At 39.3% G+C, this 22,834-nt stretch overlaps 1 protein-coding gene and 1 long non-coding RNA gene across 2 annotated transcripts in view; one reads left to right on the top strand and one right to left on the bottom strand.

The window, feature by feature from the left end:
* CTNNA1 (catenin alpha 1) overlaps positions 1 to 22,834 on the bottom strand; it is a 187,870-nt gene that overhangs the window by 159,609 nt on the left and 5,427 nt on the right. The gene's annotated exons all lie outside the window — the stretch shown is intronic.
* The window catches only part of LOC309624244, a 28,193-nt gene continuing 5,362 nt past the window's right edge, over positions 4 to 22,834 (top strand). The window contains exon 1 of the long non-coding RNA XR_014241833.1: positions 4 to 22,524. This is a non-coding gene — a long non-coding RNA (uncharacterized lncRNA). The remainder of the gene's footprint in view (positions 22,525 to 22,834) is intronic.

Below are 22,834 nucleotides of genomic sequence, written 5' to 3'. Positions count from 1 at the left end.
AGAAAAAGACAAAGTCAGGCAAGTATCAAACACAAACATGAAACATATAACAAATCTTCTCCTACTTAAGGACTTTTATACCAGGAAAGCTACAATCACCACAAGATGAAAAAAATTCTTACCAGCCTGCACGTGAGGGCCCATAATTCTTACAACCTCTTACACTTAAGATTTCGAGTTTACAAACATTAGGGCTACCGTAAGAGGGCATTCCCAAACACACAGAGCTTTTCCCTTTCGGCTTCTCTGGCACCAAAACACTTCGACCTCCAGTTTTCCCACACTGACTTAGAATTAGGATGAAAAGCTAAAGTGACAGAAGACTAATACAGAAGATTCTGGTTTTTCTTATTCCAAAATATTTATAATACACTATTATCTAAAAGGTAAACCTCACTTCAATGTTTGATGGATTCTTAGAGAATATCTTGTCTTACTGTATTAAAACATAATGCTTAAGCCTACTGCCCTCTGCACCTACAGCTATTATCACTTGTAGCCAGAAGAAATTTCAAGTCACACTTAGTCAAGTATCACTGTATCAGTGTCAAGGTAAACCTCCATTAGACAGAGGCTTTAAGACTAAGGGAAAAGACTTCAGCCAAAATACCAAGCAGTTGGTGTTTGTTTCTAAAAGTAGTGCCTCAAAGATTAAAGAAAAACCAGAAAACCAGGTGAGACATGTAGTTGAGGTAAACACTAAAACTTTCCAGACAACAAACTGTTCATAGAACTATAAAACCTTAAAAGGCTGCATTTTTGTGAACAAGAAATTCTACCCCTCAATTTTTATTCTAAGGCAAAAATTAAGGTACATGTAAAAACTTGGATACAATGATGTTCACATCAGCACTGTATACAATCATTAAAAACTGGAAGCTACCTAAATTTCAAACAACAGATCACTGAATAAATCACACAACCAACCACACAAGGGGATACTGTGTTACTCTTAAAAAACTATACTGACAAAATTTAGAAAAAAAAACAAAAATTAGTGTTCTCACTGCCCAGGTATTTCTATTAAATACTATTTCCTTTAAAAAAAAAAGGTTTATTACAGGTCTGATATATCCTATTGTGCAGAAAGCAAGGAAAGACACAAAGACTAACAAGATCATATCAAAAAGATACAAGAACCAAGGGCTCCATTGGCTAAATTCACAAGTTGAGTATCAAGAAGAATAAATGATGACTGTAACTGCCTATTAGATAGCTATCCTATGACCACAGGGATCCTCAAAAGAAAGGGGGTGGGAAGAGAATTTCTGTACCATAAATGTAGAATAGAATTAGAAAATGACCATTTTGCAAACCCCAGTGTGATAACTGATTCAAACACGGATTATCAATGAATGTTAACACCATTAGGTGATAGGCTATTGGGGAATAGGGTATTTGTAAGGTGCCAAAGTATCACCTGAACAGGTTACTTACTAATTACAAAGGGGGCAAGATATACCTTTACAATGTTGAGATCTAATAATCATCCCCTTAAATAACTAAACTTAGTATTGCTAATAATGCAACTCTGATAGTATATGCCTAACATAATGAAATATGAAGTGCCCTACGTTTCCTAAAAAGTATTCTTAATGAAAAATAAGTTTTAAATGTTTTTCAAGAGCCTCTGTATTACTATAAACTGAGCAAAGTTAGCTGTGCAACAGCAAAATTAAAACTAAATGTTTAACCTGAGTCTAATGAAGCCTCTGCACAGGGATTCTAAACCTTTTTCAATGTACGGATCCCTTTAGCAGTCTAGTAAAGCCTATAGACTAATGTTGTCCAATAGAAATATGATACAAGTCACCTACGTAATTTAAATTTTTCTAGTAGCCATGTTAAAAAAGTAAAAAGAAACTGATGAAATTAATTTCAATAATATATTTTATTTAAAACAGTATATCTAAAATATTATCGTTTAGTTATGTCATCAGTTTTTTTTAATTAGAGATGTTTACATAAGTACTAAGTGTTGGAAATCTGGGATGTGTTTTACACTTAAGGCACATTTAAATTCAGACAAGCCACACTTCAAGGGCTCAATAGCCATATGTGGCTAGTGGCTTCAGTACTGCACAGGGTAGCTATAGACCCTTTCTCAGAACTTTTTTTAAATGCATGAAATACAATTCAAAGGATTACCAAGGAAACACATATACTGAAATTTAGCTATAAAAATACTTCACAAATGTGTGATGCAGTAATATATACGCTCTTAATTAACATATTAAATAAGATGTCAAGGGACTTCCCTGGCGGTGCAGTGGTTAAGAATCTGCCTGCCAATGCAGGGGACACGGGTTCAAGCCCTGGTCCAGGAAGATCCCACATGCCGTGGAGCAACTAAGCCCGTGCACCACAACTACTGAGCCCGCACTCTAGAACCTGCGAGCCACAACTACTGAGCCCGTGTGCCACAACTACTGAAGCCTGCACGCCTAGAGCCCCTGCTCTGCAACAAGAGAAGCCACCGCAATGAGAAGCCCGTACACTGCAACAAAGAGTAGCCCCCGCTCGCCGCAACTAGAGAAAGCCCGCGCACAGCAAGGAAGACCCAACGCAGCCAAAAAAATAAATAAATAATTTTTTTTAAAAAATGTCAAGAAGTCTGATAACTACTTCAAAGTAATAATGAACACGCACTTTTTCAAAATACATTACAATTGCTGCACATATGAAAAGCACTGAGATTCCTACTAGTGGGACAAAGTTAGAGGTTCAACTGAAAACTGGAGTTGGTTTTCTATTGTTAATAATAGAAGGAAATGCTAAATTCCTATTAATAATAACAACAAAGACAAAATTTTTCCAATTCAAATTCAGTGCAGGTTAAGAAACCCTAACCTAGACTGTATTGCAAGTTTATATGAAGTATAGAAATTTATAGGGGATACAGATGCATGTTAAACAACACCATGAGGTAACAGACAAATCCAGAATGTAAGGCATCCTACAAGACAACAGGATCTTAACTCGTCAAAAAGTCAATATGGGGGGTGTGGGGAGTATTTTAGACTAAAAGGCTCAGGAGACCTAAGAATCTAATGCAATACATGTATATTGTTTGGATCCCAGTTTGAAACAAAAAGCTATTAAGAAGACATTTGCAGGAAAATTGGTAAATTTTTAATATTAAATGTTAGATTATATTATGGCAGTAATGCTCAATTTCATAGATGTGATAATGAATTGTGGCTATATAGAAAAAGTACTATTTTTAGGAGATGCATGTTGAAATATCTAGGGGTGAAATGTCAAGATGACTGCAACTTTCAAATTCAGCTAAAGTAAAAATACATACACAGAGAGACCAAGGAATTATGAAAAAATATTCATAAATGTTAAATTAGATGGAAGACATGTAGTGTGTGGCTGGGTGTGTATACCTGAAATTTCTCATTTTAAAAATGGGGAAAATGTAGAGGTTTATGAGAAAATGTTCAAAATACATACTACTGAAGACGGAAAGGGGATTTTGAAAACAATATGAAGTATAACTGCAGGGGAATATATAAACCAAAATATTAACAATGATGTTACCTCTAAGATTTGGGGATTATGAGTGGTTTTAACATTCTTTTTTATAATTGTATTTTCTGATTTTATAAAATTACAGGTATTTAGAAAGTTGTTTTTGTAATGAAAAAAAGCAGAATCTTTATTTTACAAATTGTAAGGACAATATAATCAAAAGGCAGGCTTGATCATCACTTAATCACTTTGAACTTGTTTCCTCATTTATAAAATAAAACTATCATTTACTTTTTAGAAAAAGACTATCAGGGACTTCCCTGGTGGTCCAGTGGTAAAGAATCCACCTTCTTTACCTGTATGCAGGGCACACAGGTTCGACCCCTGTCGGGGAACTAAGATCCCACATGCCACGGGGCAACTAAGCCCACGCGCCACAACTACTGAGCTCTCGCGTCTCAACTAGAGAGCCTGAGTGCCACAAACTACAGAGCCCACACCCTCTGGAGCCCGTGCACCACAGCTAGAGAGAAGCCTGCGAGCCACAACGAAAGATCCCGCATGCCTCAACAAAGATCCAGTGTGCTGCAACTAAGACCCGACGCAGCCAAAAAAATAAAGAAAAATAATAATAATACCCGATGCAGCCAAAAAAATAAAGAAAAGAAAAATAATAATAAAGAAAAAAGACTATCATTATCTTTAGATGGCTTTTGTGAACATTAAATTAAATAAAACAGACTGTGATCCACTGAATGAGTCCATGATAATATGAACAAAAGAGAAGAAAAGTTCCTCCGTAATAGGAAATTAACGAATAGAGAAGGAATAACATATTTACAAAAATCACCATTTAGGAAACATCACAATAATATTCAGGCAAGAATTATCAAAGAATGCTAAAGCAAACAGATGAAAAGTTTACTAAGAAACTGAGTACTTACATAGTCTCATAGTAACTCCCAACAGATTACTGATTACCAAGGGGGAAATATAACATTGCAGTACAGAAACCTGGCAAACACCACCTTAGCCAAGTGACAAAAATTAACATCCCTAATAATGGGACAAATGGACATCATGTACCCCCTGGTACAATGCACTGAGAAGGATACAGCATCACCTTCTGTGGTATTTCCTACCAATATTACATAACCTCAATCTTGTCATGAGGAAACATCAAACAAACTCAAAGTGATGGATATTCTACAGAATAACTAGCTATACAGTCCTCAAAAATGTCAAGGTAGTACTAGAGAATGGACTTGAGGATATGGGGAGGGGGTGGGGTGAGATGTGACAGGGTGAGAGAGTGTCATGGACATATATACACTACCAAATGTAAAATAGATAGCTAGTGGGAAGCAGCCGCATAGCACAGGGAGATCAGCTTGGTGCTTTGTGACCACCTAGAGGGGTGGGATGGGGAGGGTGGGAGGGAGGGAGATGCAAGAGGGAAGAGATATGGGAACATATGTATATGTATAACTGATTCACTTTGTTATAAAGCAGAAGCTAACACACCATTGTAAGGCAATTATACTTCAATAAAGATGTTTAAAAAAAAAAAATGTCAAGGTAGGAAAAAACAAAGATAGGCTGAGAAATTCTTCCAAATTAAAAGAGGCTAAAAAAGACATGAAAACTAAATGCAGTCATTCTGGACTGAAAATTGTATTAGGAGGAAAAAAAAATTGAGACAACTGATAAAATTTGAGCAGGGACTCTGAAATAGATAATAAATAGTAATGTATCAATGTTAAATTTTCAAATTCCCATCATTATATTGTAGCTATGTCCTTGTGACATGTAATGGGAATGATGTCTGCAACTTACTCTCATATGGTTTAGAAAAAAACTAATGTATTAAATATATGCATATATACAGAGAAGAATGGAAAATAGGAGGGAGAGTGGGAAGGAGAAGAAAAGGAGGGAGAGAGGAGAAAGATAAGGAACAGAGGGAAATTGAAGGGAAAAATGAGAGACAGGATGGAGAGAGGGAGGGGTAGCAGGAGAGAAGAGAAGGGAGGAGGAGCAGAGGGGAAGGAGAAGGTAGGAGGAGAGGGAGAGGACAGGGAGAGAACAAGGAGGGGGGAGGGGGGAGAGGAGAGGAGAGGAGAGGGAGAGAGACGTCTTGAAATGTGGCTAGTGTAGCTGAGAATTGACTATCTTTATTTTATTTCATTTTAATGTTAAATAGCCACCAGTGACTACCTTATGGGACAGCACAGTTCTAAACCCTCTACAGAAAGCAACATCAGACATCTAAATCCTATATTTGAATAATGACCAGGACAAGGTAGAACTGCGCGTGTCTGTGACCAGTACACTCCTAACAACTTTAGTATAAAAAATATCTGTTTGTATCCTCTCCCATAAATGCATGCTTGAGGCACAAATAGGTAGACTCCTTTAGATATAGCTGAAAATATTACTGGAGGCATCATCTAAAAATTCTAGAATCGCTGAAGATGGAATGCCAAAAGGAATGTGGATTTGCTTAATCTGGTAACACAGAATGCCCATTTCCAGGGAATCTGTTTCATTTCAAGTGGGCAAATTTGCTCTCTACACTCATATTATGTCAAGCCTATACTTTGGTTTTTAAAGGTTATTTGCCCACTAAACATCAGCCCAAGTCAGTAAACCCTAGGAGATGGGAGTCCTTTAGATTGCTACAGGACTGACAACAGCTCAAGCAAATGTCATCAAATGTCAAAGATAAGACATTTCAGAAGGAATGATTTTTCCCCATGGATCCCACATTTCTGTATCCTAGCATTCCAGCCACTGCATCAACACAAAACAGAAAATCTTTCAAAGGTTGCAGAGGGAAGGAGTCAAAAGACAACTTAAGCGAAGCTAGCTGCAAGAAGACATGTGGTCACATTTGGATTTTAATTATTAAACAAGTACAACATACAACAATTCACTTTCCCAAAGAAATACACCCTTTCATTTTTTTCTTGAAATAAAAAGCCTTCTTGAAAGGAGCGCAGGGAAAAGCACTTAGCCTAACCCCTGCCTGAGGAAAGGTACCTGGCCTGAGGACTTGATTACTTTTGAAAACCAGCAAATCAAGGTCCAAACACCATACACGTGCATTCTTATGGTTTTAGAATCCATTGCTCGGGCCCGATGAGCAAAACTGGAGACCAGGATGAGAGTCCTGAGCTGAGAGAGAGACAAGGTCTCAGGCCACAGGGAAGTTGCCAAGGAGAAGGAAAGCTGTTTGGAGGTAACTCAAAGAGGGAGCAAGCTGCCCAAGGTGAGCCTGGGAAGACTGGATCAATCCAGTAACAGGGAAAAAGGCTTCAGACACTTGGAGAAAAATTAGGACTGCCTTAGAGAAAGAACAAGAGTCCCCTGATGATCTGTACACATGTTGATAATAAAAATTTTTAAATTCTCAAAAAAAGTCTTTTTGGTCTTTTGTTTTCCCAATTACAAAATAATTTCACTTTCTTATTAACTGGAAAAAAATGCAGAGTGTAAGCACAATAATGAACTGCAAACGACCCTGACCTCTCTGGGTCTGGGGAGACCCACTAGGGAGTGGTAAATGGGAAAAGCATGTGCCCAGCTTCCCATGAGCTCCAGGCAATCTTTATCATGCACACCTTTAGTTAGCAGATCAATTTTTTAAGACATCCAAACTTGCAGATTTTTACATTAAATCTCCCAACTTTAATGTTAGAAACTTGTTCCAAAAGATTTTACCACTGTATGGGACAAACACTCATATCTGAGTACTATGTTTGCCCTGTTGGTCAACACTTTGCAATCACTAAACAAGATTCTCCCCTGAAGTCCTTTCTGATTCCACATCCCAGAACTCCACATCCTCTTTAAGTACTGTCTCTGAGGAGGCAGGTGTTAAGGCAAAGGACTCAATCACTCACTTCCATTGAGAAACTTGAAATATACTGACACTTGAAAACTGAGAACCCATTCAGTGTGTTTTCAAGTCTTTCAATAACCATGATGGAAGCAGACTGCCTTGTGAGGAGGCATCTTTAATCAAAGGCCCCTCCAAGAGTGACACCAAATGTTATTAAACTATACTACAGAATCAAGTTATGCTTTTGGTGACCCCAACCCTAAAAGGATTTCAAAAAGCGGAGGTAGAACTTTTAAAAATCTAATGAAGGGCTTCCCTCGTGGCGCAGTGGTTAAGAATCCGCCTGCCAATGCAGGGGACACGGGTTCGAGCCCTGGTGCGGGAAGATCCCACGTGGCTGTGGAGCAACTAAGCCCGTGCACCACAACTACTGAGCCTGTGCTCTAGAGCCCAAGAGCCACAAATGCTGAAGCCCATGTGCCTGGAGCCCATGATCTGCAACAAGAGAAGCCACCGCAATGAGAAGCCTGCGCACCGCAACGAAGAGTAGCCCCCGCTCACCACAACTAGAGAAAGCCCACGTGCAGCAACGAAGACCCAACGCAGCCAAAAATAAATAAATTAAATAAATAAATTTAAAAAAAAGAATACTGACCTTTTCAAAGTTTAAAAAAAAATAAAAATAAAAAAATAAAAAATAAAATCTAATGAAAATACGTTCTCTGGAAAGAACATGGCTCCTGGAACCAGCTTTGTCACTTATTTATTCTCTGACCTTGGACAAGTGACCTCACCTTTCTGGATCCTCAGTTTTCTCATCTATAAAATGAAAGGGGTTGAATTCTAAGCTCCATGTCCTTCCAGCTCTGAAATTCTAGTATTCCTTTCATTTAAATGGTCTCTCAGTAGTCTCTAAACTGTTTCATTAAACGTAATTGATTTTTCCAGGTTTAGCCTGTGGTATTCCTACCTGTATTTTAAAGTTTTAACGTGATAACTATGCTTATGCTTCTTTATAAGCCTTAAGTTGCTGGCAAGGTACTTTATGCAAAGATGCTTTATGCAGAGCAGACACAGTATTAGCTGAATTAAATTTATGCAGTCTGATTTTAAAATATTTACAAGCCTACCAAGACAAAGCTCCTGCCTCAATCTTAGTCATAGCTTCTGCTTCTCTACAATTAATGGCATTGTTTAGAGTAACTAAACAAATAACTTTTAAAATCTTGGCAATTTCTAGTTTTCCAATTAACTTACAGAGCACTCCTTCACAAGATCTATTACAAAACCTACTAGAGCTAGCCAACCTTAATGAATTACAGCAACCTTAGGTTTTTCCAGAAGGGATCATGCTTAGTGGAACGAAATAAAAAAAACTGTAGTTACTCAGTCTTCATTACCTTATAAATAGCAATCCTGGCTATAACGCAAAAGTTCACTATAAATTCAGAAAGGGGCAGAGATGGTAGGCATTTGACTAGCAATCTTCATGACAGAAAGAGAAATGGAGAAGCAACAAGCAGAAAATAAAAGCATAGTTCCATCAGAACCAAGGAGGCTGATTGTTGGCAAACTGCCTCATTCGTGCAAAGAGCTATATACCTTCTCCAGAAATATTAAATGCTCATTTACAACAGAATGGCCACATTATTCTTAAAATGTGTCTGCTCCAAAGCTTTAGAATATCCGCACCTAGCTACTAAATGCCAATTTTTTTTTAAACAGCAAGGTTAAGTTAATGCAATGTTAGAATGGTTCATTTAAATGCAAATCAGGAAATTTAGAAATTAAAGTACCCACAGTAACGTTAACTGTCACAGTGCACAAGATATAGGGCTGTGGATTACTCAGGGCAGTTGTAGGGATGCCAGGTTGCATCTGCATTAAACAGAGTTAACACAGCTGTTGGAATCTCAACTCTCAAATCTCCCGGTTACTGTCAAAAAAAAAAAGGTAACCTTTAAAATTAAGACTCACTCCAGGGACTTCCCTGGTAGCACAGTGGTTAAGAATCTGCCTGCCAATGCAGGGGACACGGGTTTGAGCCCTGGTCCAGGAAGATCCCACATACTGCAGAGCAACTAAGCCCATGCGCCACAACTACCGAACCTGCACTCGAGAGCCCACAAGCCACAACTGAGCCCGCGTGCTGCAGTTACTGAAGCCCTTGCGCCTAGAGCCGGTGTTCCGCAATAAGAGAAGCCACCGCAATGAGAAGCCTGCACACCGCAAGGAAGAGTAGCCCCCGCTCGCTGCAACTAGAGAAAGCCTGTGCGCAGCAACGTAGACCCAATGCAGCCAAAAAGTTAAAATAATAATAGACTCACTCCAACACCTATTTTACAAAATCCACCCCCAAGCTTGTCACTTTCTCCTAAAATGTAAACGAGTTGGGAATTGGGGGAAGAGGGCCAAGGAGAGATAAGAAAATAAGAAGTATAAAAGCACAGGTTCAGACTTCCCTGGTGGCGCAGTGGTTAAGAATCCGCCTACCAATGCAGGGGACACGGGTTCGAGCCCTGGTGCGGGAAGATCCCATATGCCGCAGAGCAACTAAGCCCGCGAGCCACAACTACTGAGCCCACGTGCCACAACTACACAAGCCCACGTGCCTAGAGCCCGTGCTCTGCAATAAGAGAGGCCACTGCAATGAGAAGCCTGCGCACCGCAACAAAGAGTAGCCCCCGCTCACCACAACTAGAGAAAGCCCATGCGCAGCAACGAAGACCCAATGCAGCCAAAAATAAAATAAATAAATTTATATAGTAAAAAAAGCACAGGTTCATGTAAACAAAAAGAAAACCTGTTCCCCTCCCTCCACCACAAAAAAAAAGCAGTCTCTTTCTAATCACAAGTACAATATCATTGTCCAAAAACAAAATGCTTAGCCTTGGTCAAACCTGAGAGCCAAAACATAATCAGAGTAAAAAGTTTCCATATACGGCAGAATACTGGATTACATAAACCAGTGATCAACTCATATACAAATACATTTTATATCAGGCACTTATATGGCACAGAGTACAAGCTGTCACTCCTCTTCCAGGTATATACAGATCTATAAGAAAAAAGACACTCGGCTAGATCTTTATTATTTTTTTAAGATTATAATTATTATGATTACTTTTATTATTAGAATTTTTTTAATTATAATTATTTTTAATCATAATAAAACATACCATCACTCTCATTTTGTTTCTTACCTTTTCTAGAGTACCAAAGGCAATGTGGAGGGACTTCCCTGGCAGTCCAGTGGTTAAGAATCTGCCTTTCAATGCAGGGGACTCGGGTTCCATCCCTGGTCGGGTTCCATCCCTGGTCGGGGAACTAAGATCCCACATACCGCGGGGCAACTAAGCCCGCGAGCTCCAGAGCCCGTGTGCCACAACTAGAGAGAAGCCCACGCGCCCCAACGAAAGATCCCACAAGCTGCAACTAAGACCCGACGCAGCCAAATAAATATTTAAAAAAAAAAAAAAGGCAATGGGGAAACACAGGGAACAACTGAATGAAAGAACTTCCATGCCACAAGCATTAGGAGACACAATGATTACCAAGAGCACTAAGCAAAGGACAAAAGGTAAACCTAAAAAAACAATGTTCAGTCCACCATTTAGCCATTCAATCAGCAAATATTTTAGTGCCTTCTCTGTATAGACACTATTTGCGACCAAAAATTCTGCCTTCATGAAACTACGCTGTAGTAACAGTATAAATAAGTAAACAAATAAGACAATATCTGTGCTAGAAAGAAAATTAAGCAGGGTAATGGTAATGAAATTAGGTAGGGTCCTTCCAGGGCCTTTCTGTCTGGGTAACACTTGAGCTGAAATCTGAAAGTCAAGGAAGAGCCAATCAAGTGAATTATTTGGGGGAAGAGCGCTGCAGGCAGAGGTAACAGAGACAAGGCAGCATTTCCCAGGGCTTAGAGAAAGAGGTGGCCAATGTGGCTGGAGCACAGAGCAAGAAGAGGTGAGAGAGATCAAGGGAAGGAAAAAACAAAAACAAGCTCCAGAGCTGCTGAAGTAACTGCAGTGTGGTCTGGATATCTATGTTCGTTTACTTAGCTTCCACTCGACATGGTGGAGACCATCAACAAAGGAAGTGTTTAAGAGAAAATTGCACTAAGCCCTCTAACAGGCAACTGATTATGGATACACAGGAAGTCCCTGTTTCCATAAGAAACTGGATGACTCTGGTCTGAAAAACAAAGATGAAACCAGCATGTGGACTGGAAGCACAAGAGAAAAGAGACAAAGGGGAAAAGAGGGTTTTGTTTTACAACAATGGGACTAAAAGGCAGAGAAACTTCTCACACAGCTGAGAAGTACGCAGGAAGAAGACAACTGTACTTTCCTTGGAGAGCCAGGAGAAAAGATGCCCGAACTTAACTAGAGTCTAGGAAGTTACCCAGACTGAGTGAGAAAGCAAGAAAGAACTGTCTCTAAAACTTGTAGTATATACCTTTGATGACCTAGTTTGTCATTCACTTGTCAATGACTGACCAATTACCACATCCTGGGGATCCTGCTAGGTGCCAGGAACACAAAGACTAATTAGAAATCCCTACCAGATCATCACAGCAATTAATTATTAAGTACAAAAGGAAAAAGCTGCCTTTAAATGGAACAATCTGGCAGATGCCACTTAATCACAAGTGTTTAAACTTAGCATCACCACCAGTAGAACAATCTGTCATTCATTTCAATGCCCTGAGAAAGGTACATCATCACACATGTACTGTTCCTGCCAAAAGTGGCAACAATAAGACAAATCCAAACTGTGGACATTCTATAAAACTGGCTTAAACTCTTCAAAAGTGTCAATGTCATGGGGGAAAAAAAGACTGAAAATCAAAACTAAAGAGATACAGGGGGCTTCCCTGGTGGTCCAATGGTTAAGACTTCACGCTCCCAATGCAGGGGGCCCGGGTTCGATCCCTGGTCAGGGAACTAGATCCCGTATGCCACAACTAAAAAGACCCCGCATGCCACAACTAAAAAGACCCTGCGTGCTGCAACAAAGATCCCGCATGCCGCAACTAAGACCCTGCGCAGCCAAATAAATAAATATATTTTTAAAAAAAATATAATTTGAAAAAAAAAAAAAACTAAAGAAATGCAACAACTAAATGAGGTATGGGATCTTTTACTGATTCCTGGATTAAAAAAAAAAACTATGAAGGACATCACTGAGACAACTGGTGGAATTTAATATGAATATGGACTGTACATGAGATCAGTACTTCTGGGAATCTTGTTAAAATGCAAATTCTGAATCAGTAGGTCTAGGGTAGTACGTAAGAGTCTGAATTTCTCACAAGTTCCTAGGGAGAGCAGACACTGGTCCTTGGACCACTCTTTAAAAGAAATCATGTTACTATATCAATGTAAAATTTCTTATATAGTGTAGTTAAGTAAGGCAATGTCCTTACTCTTAGGAGTTACACGCCAAAAAACCTAAGGGTGAAATACTTGGTGTCTGCAGTCTACTTTCAAATTCCTCAGAAAAAAAGTTTATGTAGAGTAATGGAGCAAATTTGAAAAACGTTAACAATTGATGAAACTAGGTGAACTGAAGAATCAAGTGCTCGTTGTATTACGCTTTCAACTTTCCTGTACGTTTGAAGAATTTCAAAAACAGTTGGGGGAAATGCTCACAGTCTAGAACAGAAAATAGTTACAATAAAACAGAAAGTATAGAGTTGTACAGTGAACCACCAGTGCAAAGAGGAGCACCCAGGAGGGAATCCCCAATGGCCAGAGAGTCCTCACTGAGGATCTGATGTACTGGGAGGGAGGGAGGGTGGTTGTTTCAGTTTGTGCAAAGGGACCAGAGAACTTTGGCACCTTCCAAGAACCACAAGTGTGAATGAAAAATATAAGACAGATAGTGAAATGGCAGAAGATAAGGCTATAAGATAAGCAAAGAAATTAAGAAGGCACTGGAGGTTATCTTTCTTAACTTGAAAATACCATTCTATAATACTTGAGAAATCCTGAAATGCACCCCCCGCCCCAGAAAAAACCCTCAAAGACAAAGGAGAAAACCCCACCTCTTACAGTAACCATAGTAAAGACCAAAAGCCAACAGCAAGCGCCTTCCTGGCCAGAGCAGCACTTTCCCAATCTAAAGGACTTCACGCACATGACCACAGAGCTCAGTTCCTTAAACCCCACAAGGCCCGAGCCAAGCATTTTCCTCCCCATCTATTCCCCCTTGGCCTTCCTCATCTCCACCTACCAAAGCTCCACCAAACCAGGTCCCCTAGAAGGAGACTCTAGGCCCCTTTCCTCCTCTTCCCTCCCCTCCTCTGCACCTTAGTAAATATCTCACTCTAACCCTTCCCATTCTCAGGAGTCTTCTCATTTCCAATTACCCTCCAGACAGCCCCAGTTATCACTGTCATGGAATCAACTCTCCTCTGAAAAGAACTTGGCATTGCTTCCCCACCACAGGCAGGATGAAGTGGAAACTCCTACAAACAAACCTTACTCACAGTGGCCTGCCAACCTCATCACCTGCCTCCACTCCAAACTCTTCTCCAGATAGTATATGTCTCCAGACCTTTATATAACCCCTATCCGCTGCCCAGAGCACCCCTCCAGACTCTTCCATCTTCCTTCAAGGCTCACACAAATGTCCTCTGCTTTCATAGAAAGAGCTGTTCCCTCTTTTCTGGGTTCCCCCATCACTTTACAAGCATCTCTATTTCAGCACTTGCCACATAGCACGATATCAGTGTGTCCATCTCCCATGAAGCTGAGAGCTCCTTTGAGTAGAGAGATCATGCCTTTTTTGAGCATGGTAACTTTCATCTAACAACATTCTATAAATGATTAACTGAACTGGCTCGACTGTTTTTAGATTTCATCTAGCAACACCGATGTGTGTGCAAAGGACTAAGAAATCTCTCTCCCGTTATAGATTAGCAAAAAAAAAAAAAAAAAAAGGCAGGCTTAATAAATGCATTGTATTTAACTGAACCCTTCCCCCTGCAACTGAGATACAGCAAACTAAACACTACCTTAGACCCTAACTCAGTAAAGATACCTAGAAAACATTACCTCTTTCACAGGTCTTAATGACACCAAAGAAGCTTAAATTTCTCTCAAGGGTTGCCATCTTCCATTTCCTTGAGTTTTTTCCCCTCTTCCCAAGGGATCAAGCTCACATTTCACTTATCCACTTCTGTGCAAAATGACAGGTTTCTAAAGATACACTTCAAAGTCAGTCCAGAGCTTTTCTGAGAACATGATGACCCCAGGTCCAAGGAAGCAAGAAAATGATAACAGATGATTATAAGAAACCTTTGCCAATTTAGAGATCCCCAGGAACAGAAAACACCCAAGAACACTGACTCGTCAGTAATAATAACCTACCCTTTCAGCTCTGCTTTATTCAGTGCACTATCATTTTTCACAAACCATGATTAAGACTCTAGATTAATACTGAAATATTTAACATAATGAAATATTCAGCATACCAAGAGAGAACAGTAACAATGTTTCTTTGCTTGGAAACAAAGCATGTATCAGATTTGCACAGGGCAAATGGACTATTAGCAAAGGCTCCTATCCTTCATGTAACTTGAAATGGGCCACAGTGAATGCGTTTCCTGAGTTATGATAGCACTTTCAGTTTCAAGAACAGTCTGCAGTCTAACCTAATAAACCAGCACATGTAATCTGATAATTAACCAGGCTTTCAACACACTCTTCAAATCATAATGTCTAATACTAACAAAATAAAATAAAACATAGCAATAAAACATTTTCAAAATACAACTGATGAGCCACTTACTTATGACAGTATTTAATAATGAAATCTCAGAACAAGAAAAAGAAGGAAATCCACAGCTCAATATAATGAAATGGAATAGCCAAAATGAAGTAATCCAGAAAAGAACTACCCTTTAAATTAGCAATTAAGGAATTACATCATCAGTTATCTAACACTAAGATTAAACTGAATTAAATTACTTCATCACAAAAATTAAACGCAAATGATAAATTTTTTCTTCTGTAAAGCCCTCAAAGTCTTTTTTTAAAAAAATTCTTACAGATGATGGTGGGAATGTAAGTTGGTATAGCCACTATGGAAAACAGTATGGAGGTTCCTCAGAAAACTAAAAATAAAATTACCATATGATCCAGCAATCCCACTCCTGGGAATATACCCAGATAAAACTATAATTCATAAAGATAGGGACTTCCCTGGCGGTTCAGTGGTTAAGACTCCGCGCTGCCAATGCAGGTGGCGCAGGTTCCATCCCTGGTCCAGGAACTAAGATCCCACATGCCACGTGGAGTGGCCAAAAAGATTTAAAAAAAAAAAAAAAGATACATGCATCCCTATGTTCATAGCAGCACTGTTTACAATAGCCAAAACATGGCAACAACCTAAATGTCCATCAACAGATGAATGGATAAAGATGTGGTACATACTCAGCCATAAAAAGAAACGAAATTGAGTTATCTGTAGTGAGATGGATGGACCTAGAGTCTGTCATACAGAGTGAAGTAAGTCAGAAAGAGAAAAACAAACACCATATGCTAACACATACATATGGACTCTAATAAAAAAAAAAAAAGTTCATGAAGAACCTAGGGGCAAGATGGGAATAAAGACACAGACCTACTAGAGAATGGACTTGAGGACACGGGGAGGGGGAGGGGTGAGATGTGACAGGGTGAGAGAGTGGCATGGACATATATACACTACCAAATGTACAACAGATAGCTAGTGGGAAGCAACCGCATAGCACAGGGAGATCAACTTGGTGCTTTGTGACCACCTAGAGGGGTAGGATAGGGAGGGTGGGAGGGAGGGAGACGCAAGAGGGAGGGGATATGGGGATATATGTATATGTATAACTGATTCACTTTGTTATAAAGCAGAAACTAACACACCACTGTAAAGCAATTATACTCCAATGACAATGTTAAAAAAAAAAAAAAAAAAACTACCTCTGAATGGAAGCATTGGGTTTAATCAGTTCTGAACTTGAACAATCTCTTTGTTTCTCTGTACCACTAGAAAGAGTGGTGTGTTTAGCAAATATTGTTAATGTGCCTGAAAGTCTACCTTCAAAGTCTCTACAGAGGTTTAACTGTATATAAGCCAAGGGTCACCTTTAGGGTTCTAGTTTTAGTCCATCTTATAAAACTAAGACTGTAGTTTTCCTTTCCTTTCCTAAGACTGTATTCCTTTAGCATCATCTAAATAAAGTTCTAACTAATATTCCCAAATGTTATGTTATCTTACAGGTGAAGGGCAACCACAGGTTTAAATGAAGACAAACTGTAACCATGCAGGCCGTTCTTGTGTTGGAAATGTGACTGTTAAAATTCTCTCAGTAAAGTTTCGCAGTTTTGTCCCCCCAAAAAAATGTGGTACACATATACAATGGCATACTACTCAGCCATAAAAAAGAATGAAATAATGCCATTTGCAGCAACATGGATGCAACCAGAGATTATCATTCTAAGTGAAGTAAGTCAGAAAGAGAAAGACAAATACCATATGATATCACTTATATGGGGAATCTAAAATATGGCACAAATGAACCTACCTACAAAAGAGAAACAGAATCACAGACATAGAGAACAAACTTGTGGTTGCCCAGGGGAAGGTGAGGAGGGAGAGGGATGGACTGGGAGTTTGGGGTTCGTAGATGCAAACTATTACATTTAGAATGGATAAACAACAAGGTCCTGAGGTATAGCACAGGGAAATACATTCAATATCCTGTGATAAACCATATTGGAAAACAATATTAAAAAAATGCAGGGCTTCCCTGGTGGCGCAGTGGTTGAGAATCTGCCTGCCAATGCAGGGGACACGGGTTCGAGCCCTGGTCTGGGAAGATCCCACATGCCGCGGAGCAACTTGGCCCGTGAGCCACAATTACTGAGCCTGCGCGTCTGGAGCCTGTGCTCCGCAACAAGAGAGGCCGCGACAGTGAGAGGCCCGCGCACCGCGATGAAGAGTGGCCCCCGCTTGCCACAACTAGAGAAAGCCCTTGCACAGAAACGAAGACCCAACACAGCCATAAATAAAATAAATAAATAAAATTAAAGAAAAAAGAAAATGCTCCCTATTTTAAAAAAAAAAAAAAAAAGCAAAAAAAAATTTTTACAGATGAAAATTACAACTACCACAATACAATTCCCTCTCTTCTTTTACTACAATGGGACCATTGAACAGATGACAAGAAATTTTTAAAATCTAATCACACTACTCATACAATACTTGTTCCAAATGATCAAATCTTTGTTACAAATATTTAGAATAACACTCAAAGTTGCCTTTCAAACTGTATTTACCTTATATGCATTGCTCCAAACTTGCAGCCAGTGAAAAAGCACAAATTAAATCCCAATCAAAAGGGGGTTTGATAGATGACAGCCCATCAACAAGTAAATAGAAATGCATGGTAATTTCAAGCTCCATTAGAAATGGAGTTGGCGATATGCTTGCGCACAGAGTAAGTTTGATAGTTATAAAAAAAAAACTAAAGGGGAAAATAATGAACATTTAGAGGCTCCAACAGAGAAAGGGCAATGCTGAAGTTTTATTTTGAAGCACGGTTATTTCTGCACACTCTGAACTTTCAATAATGGATAAATCTAGTATAGTGCTCTTGCAAGTGAACAAAACAGCACGAGACAGGGCAAGTAAAGCCAGACTGTTCACCTCCCTACACGGTTCGGCTCATTCAGCCCAGGCCCACAACATGGGGGGCTGAGCCAAACACTACACTGCACAAGCAACAAATACCACCCTCAATGTCTGGAAGCAAGCACAGTGGCACCTAGGCAAATTTTAGGAACTGTTGCTCTGTGAGACTCTCCGCAATGCCTGATGTGTTTAACTTTTTTTCTTAAGAGAAAACAGAAGGTACTAATAAGACAAGTCATCCAACACATAAGGTATAACCAAAATTCCTTTAAGACTTCTAAGTGTGTGGCTTCACAGTCACTCAAGAGGAAAAAATGATTTGGGCTGGGAAAGCAGAAAGGATAATTGATTTCATGTTTTTCATTATTTGTTTATCTCTATATAGAAGGTCAAACTTGCAAAATACATATTTTTTGAATGAATTTATTTTTACCTGTTTATTTTTTCACTTTTTATATGCAGTAAAATTCACTCTAGTATACTATTCTACGACTTTTGACAAACTCAGTTGTATAATCACCTCCATAATAAAGAGATAGAACAGTTTAAAGAATTTATTTTATTTTCACAACAGCACACACATACAACTAAACCATAGACCCTAATTGTACAAAAGATTATTCACTTCAAGAGCAAATTTGGCATCAAATTACTGCAAAGCTACAATAATCAAAAAACTGTGGAACTGGCATAAAGACAGACACAGAGATCAACAGAACAAAACAGAGAACCCAGAAACAAACCCTCTCATAGTCAAATGATTTTCGACAAGGTGTCAAAACTATTCAATGAGGAAAGGACAGTCTTTTCAATAAGTGGGGCTGAGAAAACTAGATAGCCACATGTAAAACAATGAACATGGACTCTTACCTAATATCATATATAGTAATTAACTCAAAATGGATCAAACATCTAAATGTAAGAGCTAAAACTATAAAACTCTTAGAAAAAACAAATCACAGGGGGACTTCCCTGGTGGCACAGTGGTTAAGAATCCACCTGCTAATGCAGGGGACAGGGTTTGATCCCTGGTCCAGGGAGATCCCACATGCTGTGGAGCAACTAAACCCGTGTGCCACAACTACTGAGCCTGCGCTCTAGAGCCCGCAAGCCACAACTACTGAGCCCGCGTGTCACAACTACTGAAGCCCACGCGCCTAGAGCCGGTTCTCCGTGACAAGAGAAGCCACCGCAACGAGAAGCCCATGCACCACAACGAAGAGTAGTCCCCACTCGCCACAACTAGAGAAAGCCCACGTGCAGCAACGAAGACCCAACGCAGCCAAATAAATAAATAAATTTTAAAAAAATCACAGGGCAAAAGTTTCATGACAATGGACTTAGTAATGACTTCTTGGATATGACACCAAAGGCACAGGTAACAAAAGAAAAAAATAGATAAACTTCACCAAAATAAAAACCTGTGTGTACCAAAGGACATTATGAACAGAGTGAAAAGGCAATCCAGACAACAGAAGAAAATAACTGCAAAACATATATGTGAAAAGAGATTAGTATCCAGAATATATAGAAAACTAAAACTCAACAACCAAAAAAAATAACAAACAACTCAATGATGTGCAAAACACTTGAATAGACATTTCTCCAGAGATATACAAATGGCCAATAAACCCATGAAAAGATACTCAATATCACTAATCATCTGGGGAATGCACATCAAAACTATAATGAGATACCATCTCACATTCATTAAGATGGCTACTATCAAAAAGAAAAAGAAAAAGAAAAAGAAAATAACAAGTGTTGGTAAGGATGTGGAGAAATCAGAACCCTTGTGCCCTGCTGGTTGGAATGCAAAATGGTACAGCCACTGTGCAAAACAGTATGGCAGTTTCTCAAAAAGTTAAAAATAAACTTACCATATAATCCAGCAATTCCACTTCTGGGTATATATCCAAAAGAACTGAAAACAGTGTCTCGAAGAGATATTTGTATACCCATGTTCATAGCAGTACTATTCACAGCAGAACTATCCAAATGCTTATTAGCAAATGAAAGGATAAGCAAACTGGGATATATATAAAATATTATTCAGCCTTAAAAAGGGAAGGAAATTCTGATATATGCTACAACAAGGATGGACCCTGAGAACATTATGCTAAGTAACATAAGCTAGTCACAAAAAGATTAAGATTCCACTTATATGAGTTACCTAGAGTAGTCAAAGAGACAGAAAGAAAGGTGGTTGCCAGGAGCTGGGGTAAGGGGGTAATGGGGGCTTGAAGTTTAATAGGTATAGTTTTAATTTTACAACATTAAAAGACTTCTGGAGATAAATGGTGGTGATGACTGCACAATATGAATGTACTTAATACCACTGAACTATACATTTAAAAATGGTTATGTTGGTAAATTTTATGTTATGTGTATTTTACAATTTTTTAATTAAAAAAAAAAAAGGAAGGGAAGAAAATTCTGACACATGCTACAACATAGATGAACCTCAAAGGTTAAGTGAAATAAGCCAGACACAATAGGACAAATATATGATTCCACTTATATGAGGTACCTAGAATAGGCAAATTCATAAAGAAAGAAAGTAGATAAGAGGTTACCAGGGGCTGGAGAGATGGCAGGATGGGGAGTTACTGTTAAATGAGTAGAGTTCCTGTTTAGAATGATGGAAAAGTTCTAAAATGGATGGTGATGATGGTTGCACAACATTGTAAATGCACTTAATGCTTAAAAATAGTGAAAATGGTAAATTTTATGTTATGTATATTTAACCCCAATTTAAAAACATTATTTTAAGAGTAGCAAATCTTTTCCCCCAGGAATTCCACTTCTAAGAAGTTTCCCTTAAGAAGTAAGGACAGGCAGGGCTTCCCTGGTGGCGCAGTGGTTGAGAATCTGCCTGCCAATGCAGGGGACACGGGTTCGAGCCCTGGTCTCAGAAGATCCCACATGCCACGGAGCGACTAGGCCCGTAAGCCACAATTACTGAGCCTGCGCATCTGGAGCCTGTGCTCCGCAACAAGAGAGGCCGCGATAGTAAGAGGCCCGCGCACCGCGATAAAGAGTGGCCCCCACTTGCCGCAACTAGAGAACGCCCTCGCACAGAAACGAAGACCCAACATAGCCATAAATAAATATAAATAAATAAATAAACTAGATGTAAAGCCATGCTGCCTCCACCCCCATATCAATCAGGCACAATCCTATATATAGCATAAGTATATCTACTCATATTAGATATGAGTCAGGTATCACAAAAGACTAAAAGATACAAAAGAATGTAATTGCCTTGAAGGAGCTCAGCATGTAACAAAAGAATTTATGGTCCACAAGAGTCTTTAGGAAGGTAAATCAGCAACTCAGTGCTATGTAAATAACTGAACTAGTGCACTGGTTTTACTGATAAGACAACTTAATATGAACCAAAACATGTCCTATCCAGCAGTCCATAACTAAAAGAATAAATTAGCATTCTATCATGTTAGACATTAAAATTAATATCCTTTATAAGTCACCTTAGTCATTACATAGATGACAGTTCAAACTCTCCAACTGAGACTCAAAAGATTAAAAACCCCTAAAAGCAGGTTAACATAAATCAACAGATAATGACACATAATCAATGACAAATTAGCAATATCAGGAAATCCCCTACCATACAATTATTGTTTTGCTATGACATTTTAAAAACTACATTTAAAAAAAAATTCTTTCCAGAAGTTGGCTACAGGGCTTCCCTGGTGGGGCAGTGGTTAAGAATCCGCCTGCCAATGCAGGGGACATGGGTTCGATCCCTGGTCCGGGAAGATCCCACATGCCGTGGAGCAACTAAGCCCGTGCGCCACAACTACTGAGCCTGCACTCTAGAGCCCGCGAGCCACAACTACTGAAGCCCACACGCCTACAGCCCGTGCTCTGCAACAAGAGAAGCCACCACAATGAGAAGCCCGTGCACCGCAACGAAGAGCAGCCCCAGCTTGCCTCAACTAGAGAAAGCCCGCGTGCAGCAACAAAGACCCAACACACCCAAAAATAAATAAATTTATTTTTTAAAAAAAGAAGTTGGCTACAATAAAAACTTTAGTTCCTGCCCTCAAAGTAGACACAGATCAGCTGGGGGGGGGGGGGGGGATGGGGAGAGACACATAGGGAAAAGCTCTATGACACTGGATTTGGCAATGACTTCTTAGAAGATACCAAAAGCATGAGCAACAAAAGAAAAAACAAATAAACGGGACTTGATCAAAATTTAAAGTTTTTTAACATCAAAGGACATATCAACAGGGTAAAACTGAGAGAAAATATTGCAAGTCCTCTATCTAGTAAGTGATTAACAGCCAGAATATACAAAGAACTCCTATAACTCAACAACAAAAAACCCCAATTAAAATGGCCAAAGGACGTGAATAAAGATTTCTTCAAAGAAAATATACAAATGGCCAATAATCACATGAAAAATGCTCAACACTAAACATTAGAGAAATGCAAATCAAAACCACAATGAAACATCAACTCACATCCATTAGGATGACTATTATTAAAAAGTAAATAAAGGGCTTCCCTGGTGGCGCAGCGGTTGAGAATCTGCCTGCCAATGCAGGGGACACGGGTTCGAGCCCTGGTCTGGGAAAATCCCACATGCCGCGGAGCAACTAAGCCCGTGAGCCACAACTACTGAGCCTGCGCGTCTGGAGCCTGTGCTCCGCAACAAGAGAGGCCGCGACAGGGAGAGGCCCGCGCACCGCGATGAAGAGTGGCGCCCGCTTGCCGCAACTAGAGAAAGCCCTCGCACAGAAACGAAGACCCAACACAGCCAAAAATAAATAAATAAATAAATTTAAAAATAGAGCAATA

The sequence above is a fragment of the Balaenoptera borealis genome, assembly GCF_965194805.1.
Source record: "Balaenoptera borealis genome assembly, chromosome: 2".
Lineage (NCBI taxonomy): Eukaryota > Metazoa > Chordata > Mammalia > Artiodactyla > Balaenopteridae > Balaenoptera > Balaenoptera borealis.
Note: the sequence above shows the minus strand (reverse complement) of the source record. Positions and strands in the feature narration are given on the sequence as shown.